The sequence below is a fragment of the Cebus imitator genome, unplaced genomic scaffold, assembly GCF_001604975.1.
Source record: "Cebus imitator isolate Cc_AM_T3 unplaced genomic scaffold, Cebus_imitator-1.0 Scaffold54, whole genome shotgun sequence".
NCBI classification, from domain to species: domain Eukaryota; kingdom Metazoa; phylum Chordata; class Mammalia; order Primates; family Cebidae; genus Cebus; species Cebus imitator.
This window is the reverse complement of record NW_016107369.1, coordinates 1,051,953-1,063,026: the sequence shown is the minus strand read 5'-3', so window position 1 is coordinate 1,063,026 and position 11,074 is coordinate 1,051,953.

Below are 11,074 nucleotides of genomic sequence, written 5' to 3'. Positions count from 1 at the left end.
TCTAGGGTTTTTATGATGTTAGGTCTTATGTTTAACTCTTTAAACCATCTGGAGTTAATTTTTGTATAAGGTTAAAGAAGGGATCCAGTTTCTATTTTCCGCATATGGCTAGCCAGTTTTTCCAGCACCATTTATTAGATAGGGAATCCTTTCCCCATTGCTTGTTTTTGCCAGGTTTGTTGAAAATCATATGGTTGAGTTAAGTGGTGTTATTTCTGAGGTCTCTGTTCTGTTTCATTGGTCTATATATCTGTTTTGGTACTGGTACCATGCTGTTTTTGTTACTGTAGTCTTGTAGTGTAGTTTGAAGTCAGGTAGTGTGATGCCTCCAGCTTTGCTGTTTTTGCTTAGGATTATCTTGGCTATACGGGCTCCTTTTTGTTCCATATGAAATTTAAAGTAGTTTCTTCTGATTCTGTGAAAAAAGTCAAAGGTAGCTTGATGGGAATAGCATTGAATATATAAATTACTTTGGGCAGCATGGCCATGGTCAAGATATTGATTCTTCCTATCTATGAGCATGAAATGTTTTTCCATTTGTTTGTGTCCTCTTTAATTTCCTTGAGCAGTGGGTGGTTTGTAGTTCTTCTTGACGAGGTCTTTTCACATCCCATGTAAGTTGTATTCCTAAGTATTTTATTCTCTTTGTAGCAATTGTGATGTAGTCTCTGTGACACAAGTGGTTAGCGCATTTGCTATTATGACTCTTAGCATTGTATCCCCAGCGTTCAGCCGAGGCCCACCACTGAGTAGGTACTCAGTACATATTTTTGAATGAATGAATAAATGAATGATTAATTTGACTAAAAATCTGTGAGACTTTACCAAAGCTTACTTGAAAGTAGTGCTTTTAATTTATTTGTGACAATGATCTACAGTAAATGAATGCATTTTATTATTATCATTATCCCTAAGGCTGACATATTTTTTTAAATATTATTTTTTTCTTTTTCTTTTTTTCACATTTTAAATTAAGACCCAGTATACACATATACACAGACACTTCCTGAGACAACACTTACCATTATTATATGTGACGTAGTCTTCTACTCTTTATTTTTGAGACTGAGTCTCACTCGGTCGCCCAGGCTGGAGTGCAGTGATGGGATCTCAGATCACTGGAACCTCTGCCTCCTGTGTTCAAGCGATTCTCCTGCCTCAGCCTCTCAAGTAGCTGGGAGTACAGGCACATGCCACCGCGCCTGACTAATTTTTATACTTTTAGTAGAGATGGGGTCTCACTGTATTGGCCAGGCTGGTCTCAAACTCCTGACCTCAAGTGATCCACCTGCCTCAGCCTTCCAGAACACTGGGATTACAGGTGTGAGCTACCATACCCACCTAGTCTTCTATTTTCTACTCTATGCTATTTTAGTTTTTGAAAAGGCTGGTAAACTGCTGGTTGATTTTTTTGTTTTTTTATTTAAAAAATTTTTTTTTTGAGATGGAGTTTCGCTCTTGTTACCCAGGCTGGAGTGCAATGGCGCAATCTTGGCTCACCGCAACCTCCGCCTCCTGGTTTCAGCCAATTCTCCTGCCTCAGCCTCCTGAGTAGCTGGGACTACAGGCACGCGCCACCATGCCTAGCTGATTTTTTGTATTTTTAGTAGAGGCGGGGTTTCACCATGTTGACCAGGATGGTCTCGATCTCTTGACCTCGTGATCCACCCGCCTCGGCCTCCCAAAGTGCTGGGATTATAGGCATGAGCCACCGCGCCAGGCCACTGCTAATTGATTTTACTACCTATTAAGGAATCAGGACTGATGGTTTGATAAATAACTGCCTTAAGAGATTTTCTCCCTTTAGTGGATGCATTCTATTTATGGATATGTTAATATTGCCAGGAAGGGTTTGCGTATTTTTGCTTCAACTTTTTTTCTCTTCTCTCTTTCTTTCTTTCCTCCCCTCCCCTCCCCCTCCTCCTGCCTTGCCTTTCCTCTTTTCTTTTCTTTTCTTTCTTTTGAGATTGGGTCTCACTATGTTGCCCAGGCTAGACTGTTGAACTCAAGCAATCCTGCCACTCCAGCCTCCCAAGTAGCTAGGACCACAGGCATGTGCACCATGCCTGGCTTTAAATAACCTTAAAAGACAAACCATTCCCCTGTGTCCAGGTCAATAAAGATTGTTTCTCGTTTCTTCCGTGTTGTGCATCTCATGGCCCAGGCTGTCCCTGGGGTCTGTACATCTTTCCAGGGCCCACGAATGGGACTCTTCCTCCATGAAGCTCTGATTTTCCAGGACAGGATGGACTAGAGCTGTGACCTGAAAGTAACTGCATCAAAGGCTTCGTTCTTCTTTGGCAAAGTTTGGACTCATCTAAAGAAGTGCCATCTTCTCTTTAAGACCTCTTGGTCTTCATTTGAACACTCTTGCCTAACAATGTCCAGCGCCTGGTATGGAGATGGTCTTGGTCTTTCCCTGCCCCTCAGGCCACCCAGATTTAATTTGCCACCACTTCTCCTGCCGTGAACTGCTGGCTCCTAGGTCCCAATTCTGTGAAAGGGAAGTCTTTGGCTGCATTTAGCCTGGGTTCTTGTGTTTTCTATGACTGGCAAAGGTGAGGAGGAAAATGTGTCCTGGGGCTAGAGAACTGTGATGGGGCAGGATGGGCTTTGGTTGTAGAGGAAAAGGCTGAGTGGAGCATGTCCTGATGTGTGTTTACATCTGTACAGGTTCTGGGCAGAGGGATGCTCTAAAAGCAGAAAAGCCTCAGTTCTGTTAACTACCCAGCATGGTGCTTCCCTTTCTCTAATGCATGTGAAGGACAGAACGTTTGGAAATTTTCTGTAGCCACCAGCTTGGTTCTTTTGAAGGCTTGCACATACATGTCACATGTGATCTTAGTTCAAGTCAAAAGACAGGAAGGGAAAAGCCTGCAGGGTCAGGGGAAGGCTGTTTTGTTCCAAGTAACTCTTAATGGGACAATAATAATCCTATTAATTCCCTCTGCTATTTATTCAGCATCTCTATACTTTGACACACTGGATTCTGCGTCCTGTCTCAAACTGGTGGTTGTGCTTCTGCTCCATTGCTCCTGGTCCCAAAGCCTCTATTCGTCTTTGTTGTTTAAACATTTTAAACTCAATTCAATTGTTTCTTAGTTATGCCAAAGCCAGCCTTCTTGAACCACGGCCATTCAGGGCTCTTACTTCCACCTGCCTTCCTGCACATCTTTTGTCCCTTTGTTCTCCATCTCTTTTAAAAAATGTTGGAGTGTCAGCAAATCCCACAAAGACTCAGTAATGCAGACTCCTATGATTTGCTGCATTGACACATGTTCACGTTTTATAAGTATTCCCTAGCCTATTTTATGTCAATAGTTGTTTTTGCAGTCTTCCTTACTTCCTATTTGTTTGAACTGTATTTCTTAGCCCCTTCCCTTCCCTTTCTCTTTTTCTGTACTTTCCCTATTACAGTAGTGGGTCACAGGCCTTTGGATTTCATGGGGTAAAAGTTGAAAAAAGAAGGCTGAGTGCAGGGCTCATACCTGCAATCCCAGAACTTTGGGAGGCTGAGGTGGGCAGATCACTTGAGACTAGAAGTTCAAGACCAGCCTGGGCAACATAGTGAGACCCCATCTCTGAAAAAAAAGATTAGGCAGGTGTGGTGCTATGTGCCTATAGTCTCAGCTACCAGCTTCTTGGGGGTTTGAGGTGGGAGGATCACTTGAGTCCAGAGTTTGAGGCTGCAGGGAGCCGTGACGGCATCACCGCGCTCCAGTCTGGGCAACAGAGTAAGACCCTGTCTCAAAAAAAAGACAACTACCTACTTTTACCACCATTGCATAAAAGAAGTTGCTCAATGATGTCAATTGCCCTTGTGGAGATGTGCTTTCATTGAAGCTTTTTGGTTCTTTTTGTGTGGTCCAGGTCTGCCTCCTCTGATCCCAGGTCAGTGCAATCTCTTGGCACCTACTGCATGCTCAGCACTATAGTGGACCCAAAAGAAGAATTGGACTTTTGTCAAAAGACTTTTGCCTTTACCCTCAGGGACACATGCTTGTCCTGAGAGAGGACACATGACAAGCAGCTGTGCGAGACTGTCACTTTTGGGTGTACCTTCCTACAAGGCTGTGAACGTCTTAAAGGAAGGCTCCTATCTTATGTGTGTCTGCACGTGGTCCTGCACCAGCACGGTGTCCGATACACCATACATGCTCTACTGATGTATACTCACTCAGAATGAATTATAGGACATGATAAGATTTGGATCTGTGTCCCCGCCCAAATCGCATGTTGAATTGTAATCCCCAATGGTGGGGGTGGGACCTGGTGGGAGGTGACTGGATCACGGGGGTGGGGTTCTTATGGATGGTTTAGCACCATGCCCTCTTGGTACTGGATAGTGAGTAAGTTTTTGCAAGACCTGGTTGTTTAAAAGTGTGTAGAGCCCCCTCCCTGCCTCCTGCTCCTACCATGTGAGAGCCTTGTTCCCCTTTGCCTTCCACCATGATGTTAAGTTTCCTGAAGCCAAGCAGATGGTCAACATCACGGCTCCTATACAGCCTGTGGAACAGCAGTCAGTTAAACCTCTTTTCTTTATTAATTACCCAGTCTGGCTGGGCATGGTGGCTCAGCCCTGTAATCTCAGCACTTTGGGAGGCTGAGGCAGTGGATCACTTGAGGTCAGGAGTTCAAGACAAGCCTGACCAACATGGCAAAATCCCGTCTCTACTAAAAATACAAACATTTAGCTGGTTGTGGTGGTGGGCGCCTATAATTCCAGGTACTTGGGAGGCTGAGGCAGGAGAATCTCTTGAACCTGGGAGGCAGAGGTTGCAGTGAGCTGAGACTGTGCCACTGCACTCCAGCCTGGGTAGTAGAGCCAGACTCTGTCTCCAAATAAATAACCAACCCAGTTTCAGGGATTTCTTTCTAGCAGTGTGAGAATAAACTAATATAGAACAGTACAAGATAAAAGCCATATAGATGCTTAACTGAAGTCAATCATGTATCAATAATGGATAATGAGGTATCACGAATGGTAGGATAGAGTGGAAAGGGGAGGGGTCATCACTGACCCCTCACTTCCTTAAATTGGCAGGAAGACTTATGGAAGCAGGTGGTGAGATTTGAGATGGGCCTTCAGGAATGAGTAGAATTTGGCATGAGTTGGCAGTAACTAGTGGGTTCCTATTGAAAAAGAGCCTTGGAATCAGGTGATAAGATGCAGGAAAGACTATGTATTTGTTTTGCAAGCTAATCTTTCTTATTTGGAGTTTATGATAGCATGAGATAATGCAGACACCAAATAGCCATGTAGGGCAGTGGCTGGAACTTGGGAGAGGACATTTGGCAATGTCTGGAGGCATTTTTAGTTGTTACACCTGGGGCAAGGGTGTTACTGGCATATGATAGTGGCATATGGGAGAGGCCAGGGAGGCTGCTGAACATTTTACAATGCAGAGGACAGCCCTCGCCTCACCCCCAAACAAAGAATGGGCTGACTCAAAATATCAACAGTGCCATAGTTTAGAAACCCCGATTTAGGAAGGTTGATAAGAAAAAGGAAATAAGGCCAGACGTGGTGGCTCACTCCTGTAATCCCAGCACTTTGGGAGGCCAAGGCAGGTGGATCACCTGAGGTCAGGAGTTTGAGACCAGCCTGGTCAACATGGTGAAACCTCATCTCTACTGAAAATACAAAAATTATCTGGGTATGATGGTGCATGCCTACAGTCCCAGCAAATCAGGAGACTGAAGCAGGAGAATTGCTTGAACCCGGGAGGCGGAGGTTGCAGTAAACCGAGATTGTACCATTGCACTCTAGTCTGGTCAATAGAGCGAGACTTTGTCTAAAAAAAAAAAAAAGAAAAGAAAAGAAAAAGGAAATAAATATGGTGTTATCAGTAGCATCTCATGATCACAAATAGTGCCTGGAGGCCAAGGCTGCAATGATAGGGTAACACTGCCTCTCTCCTTTCCAAAGAATTTTCCCAACCATCTTATTACTGTCCTCCTCCTTCTCCCCTTACTCCTCCTACTTCTCCTCTTTCTTCCTCTTCTTCCTTCTCTCCTTCTCCTTCTTCTTCTATTGTCATGTGTCTTTCCCCTTTCTTATCACCTACTCTTTCATTTAATACCTCTTCCAATACTTTTATTCATTGACCTCCTGCAAGTCAAGGCCTCAGAGCTACCTAAAGAACTCTGGGAGGTTGTTTGTGTAAAGCATTTGGACCTGAACACAGTGGTCTTGGTCCAAGGCATAATTTTACCTTTATGCCATCTAGACTTCAACTCCTTCTGTTAAGTCTCATGGATTATGAAACGATTCAGAGGGATGCTTTTGGCTTTGCCACAGTTCTAACACGTCAAGTTCAAGTTAGGCTTATCTTTGCAGGGGCATGATAACTGCTTTTATTTATTTTTTAACCTTATGGTTGACAGCACGGCATAGAGGTGAGTTTTTCAAAACACAGTGCCTGTAACATTAGTTCACTATGTCTGAATAAGTATTCTTTGGAATAAAGAGTTCAGAAAAAATATTTAGGTGGACAATTGTAACAGGTATTTTAAATTGTAAACAGATACTTTATTGCAAGACTTCTTAGAGCCATATGGACATTTTGAATTTCCTAGACAAAGAAGTACTATACTAAATTCTCCAACTTAATTGACCATGGGACACATTTTGTGGAAACATATCAACAACCTCATTTGGGAAATGTTATTCCACTGTAAGTGGAAAAGTATGGATTTTGGAGCTGTCATCACCCTGACTTGAAATTTCTGCCTCTGCCATTGTGTAACTTGTTTCTTTGGGCAAGGTATTTAACTTTTTGAAGCCTGAGTTTCCTCATATGGGAAACATAACCATAGGCAAATAATACTTCCCTCACAAAGTATTGGTGGGTCACCTCCTAACCTTACCCTTCCATTGTTTCAGTCACATCATTGTGCAATTTGTTGCTGACATGGAAGTCTTTCCTACCAGACTGAAATTACAGAGGACCTGGATGGATTCTTATGATTCTTGTATCCTCAGTTCTTCCCCCAATTCCTGGCACTCAATGGCACTCCACAAAACCTTATTGAGGCCAGGTGTGGTGGCTCATGCCTGTAATCCTAGCACTTTGGGAGGCTGAGGTGGGTGGATCATGAGGTCAGGAGTTCAAGACCAGCCTGGCCAACATGGTGAAACCCTGTCTCTAATAAAGATACAAAGAGAAAAAAATTAGCCCAGCGTTGTGGAGCGTACTTGTAATCCCAGCTACTCAGGAGGCTGAGGCAGGAGAATTACTTGAACCCTGGAGGCGGAGGTTGCAGTAGCTGAGATCATGCCATTGCACTCCAGCCTGGGCAACAGCGCAAGACTCTGTCTCAAAAAAAAAAAAAGAAAAAGCTTATTGAATAAATTGATGGATAACATATGTAATGCACCTTGTACAGTCTCAATGAATGTTAGTTCTCTCACCTGGCTCCTTCTTTTATCCCTTCTCATTGAATAAATACTTATTGGAAACTTAATGGAAGAGGAGGGAAGGAGGTGGACATGAAGTGCTGGTGACATTGACCTTGGTGATGTGGTTGGCGAAAGGCTGCATTCAGACCCATGCTTGATGTATGTGACCATTAGCCAGTGTGCATCTGAGGCTCGCTTAGGGTCAGTGTGTTTATTTATCTGTAACCCCATGCCACAGAGTTACTACGTTGGTTAGCTCTCAGCTGCAGTATTCAATTTTGGGCATCAACTGTTAGGAGGGAGAAGATACTGGTTCCTTTAACATCCCTAACCCTGGTTTCTTCTTCCTTTTTTTTTCCTCCTGGAATGTTTCCTTCTTATTATTTTGCTTTTTTAAAAGCTATTATATTCAGACATAGGCATAAGACATTATAAAAGATAAGGGGTATCACGTGAGGGAGGGAGGAAATCAGATAATTAACCCAAAAAATCGGTAGAAACTAAAACTCAGAACTTGAGGACAAGGTGGGAGGCAGCACATTCTTTCCACAGAGCCATTACACGTCGCCCAGCTGTCCTCAAAAGCAAGAATAAAACAACAACAACAAAAACCAACAGACCTCAGCTGCATAATGAAGCTGGGGTCTTGGCCTGATAGCTTCCAATATCTTTAACACTGAGCTGGGCATCAAGTGCCTTTTCTGGAATTGGCCCAGGAAGACAAGCCCACTTTGGTTTTCAAGGCTTCAGTGGTCTCTGCGGCCAGCAGCTTATGGAGGGACACGCTGTCGTGGGAGTACACACAGTTTTTCCCAGTCCAGTCATAATGCTTGGGCCCACTGGATGGAGAAGATAACCAGAATGGCTTGTTTGGCCTCTCATCGACCACATAGGTTCCTAGATCTCCACCCAGTTTAATAGTTAAGACACCACTCCCAAACGAAACATTATAGTCCTCAAATGTGCGTGGTTTGTCTGCAAGGTCTTCAGAAAACTCTGCTAAGGAGCCCAGCATTTCCTCCACTAGTCAGTTTCTTCTTGAAAAGACTCGGGGGAGGGTAAGGGAGACATTCACAGGCTGATGAGGGTCCTTTTGGGAGGGTCCTGGAGCATCTGGATGTCCCAAATTATGATGAATGGTGAAGAAAATAGTGATGTGTACCCTCAGGAGCAAACCGGGGCACATGTTAACCTTCTTCTTACAAGCAGAATCTTCTAAAAAAGAGGGCTTTGGGCTGCTGTGAGCAAACCTGGGTGTTAGTATCTATATGACTGTGGGTGAGTTTCCTGTTCTCTGAATCCATGTTTCCTGTTTCTAAAATGAAGGGTTGGGACTGGAAGATGTTTGAAGATTTTCTGTGGTTTGATGAGACCTGACGTTGAAATATTTGCGGGCTGTGCTGGAGAGGAGTGTAGACTCCAGACTTTTCTGTGGGTTTTGGAGAGCAGAACTCAGACCAAGGTGGGGAAGACAAGGGGCCACACTTTTTTCAGTGTGAAAAAGTCATGTCAGAGGGTGGGAGAATGTGGACGGTCCTGTTGTCACAAGTATAACCAGAGCTGCTGGCCAGGATTGTTCTTGAAGTGACCCTTAAGATCCTTGCCTTTAATTAAAAAAAAAAAAAAAAGTTTTATTTTAGGATAGTATTAGATTTACAGGAAAATTGTGAAGATAATACAGAATTCTCATATACTCTAGGGTGTGGTCTAACTCTTTGTGACCCACGCCCTCCATCCCCACCTTCAAATTTGTTTATTGAAATCTTACACCTGCAAGGTGATGGTATTAGGAAGTGGGGCCTTTTGTGAAGTGATAAGGTCCTGAGCGCAGAGCCCTTATGATTGGGATTAGTGACCTTACAAAATAGGCCTGAGGGAGCTCATTCTCCCCCTCCACCAAGAGAAGACACAGTAAGAAGGCACCATCTATGAATCAGGAAATGGATCCTCACCAGATGTCAAATCTGCCAGCACATTGATCTTGAACTTGCTTTTCTTTTTCTTTTCTTTTTTTTTTTTTTGAGATGGAGTTTCGCTCCTGTTGCCCAGGCTGGAGTGCAATGGCACAATCTTGCCTCACCACAACCTCCACCTCCCGGGTTCAAGCCATTCTTCTGCCTCAGCCTCCTGAGTAGCTGGTATTACAGGCATGCAACACTACACCCGGATGTTGGTCAGGCTGGTCTCAAACTACCAACCTCAGGCTATCACCCATCTTGGCCTCCCAAAGTGTGCTGGGATTACAGGCGTGAGCCACTGCGCCTAGCTACTTTTTGCTTTTCTAACTGTGGAAATAAATTTTCTTTGTTTATAAGATACTAGTCTATGATATTTAGTTATTGCAGCCTGAATGGATTAAGTGCTAAATACAGTTTCCAGTAGTGTTAGCATTTTACATTAATATGGTACATTTGTTATAAGTATTGAGCCAACACTGATACATTATTATTAACTAAAGTCCCTTCTTTGTTCAGATTTCCTTATCCCTTCTTATCTTCTTTCTGTTCCGGAACCCATCCAGGATATCACATTACATTTAGGCTCCTCTTGGCTGTGAAAATTTCTTAGACTTTCCTTGCTTTTGATGACTTTGACAGTTTTAAGAATCCTAGTGTATTCTTCAATGCAACACAGTGTAGTTGCTGACCAGTAGCTGCTGGACATTTGTAGAATGTCCCTCAATTAGAGTTCGTCTGAGGTGTCATATGACTAGATTGGGGTTGTGTGTTTTGGGGAAGTAGATCACAGAGATGAAATGCCCCTCTTATCACATCATATCAACGGTACATGCCATCAACATGACTTATCGCTGTCATTGATCCTGATCACCTGGCTGAGATAGTGTCTATCAGGTTTCGCTGCTGTAAAGCTATCCTCCAGCCCTTCCGTTTTCCTACACTGGACTTTTAAGAAGGAAGTCCGTACGTGCTTGCAGCCTACATGTAATGAGTAGGAAGTTATGCTCCACTTCCTTGAGAGGAGTTCTCAGTTTTAGATGAAAAAAATTTTATTTTGCCTTTTGCCTGCCCTCCAAGTCTCATGCAGAGCCTCAGGCACAAGGAGTGAGCCCATTCTCATTTCTTTGTCAGTGTTGGACAGCTAATCTAGATACGGGGATTTATTTAAGCTAACAGATGATTATCCTTCCCCATAGAAGAATTAACAGAATGCTGAATTTGCTACTTACTCCTTGCTTCTCCCAAGCGGGGTTTTGGAGAAAGATCAGACAAAGTTACCTTAATTGAGGACTGTGGTTGAGGAAACTAAGAGCCTGAGGAAGAGCGAGGAGCAGCCCCTTTCCAAAATGGGAGTGGGAGCTGATGCAGAACTGAAGTGGCTAGAAAGGAAGTGATGCTGTTTAAGAGGGAATTAACAAGGCAGTTTGGTCCCTGGACTCCACTGAAGTTTCTCAGTCTGTGCTATCCATCAGCATGTCTTCCAAATTCCTGCTTGTACCCTGCTCATAGGGGTGGAGGAAGAATGTTTATCTTGGGACGTGCCTGGAAGGAAAGGCTGCTCAGAGTCTCTGTGACCTTCTGTTTCCAACTTGATGTCATTATCTTGCAAATCAGACCTTTTCCAGTCTTGTTTTTTTCTGCTGCTCACATGAAAAGTTGGGTGTTGGAAGAGGTAGCTTTGTGCCCAAGTCAGACACTAACTGGCTATGTGATT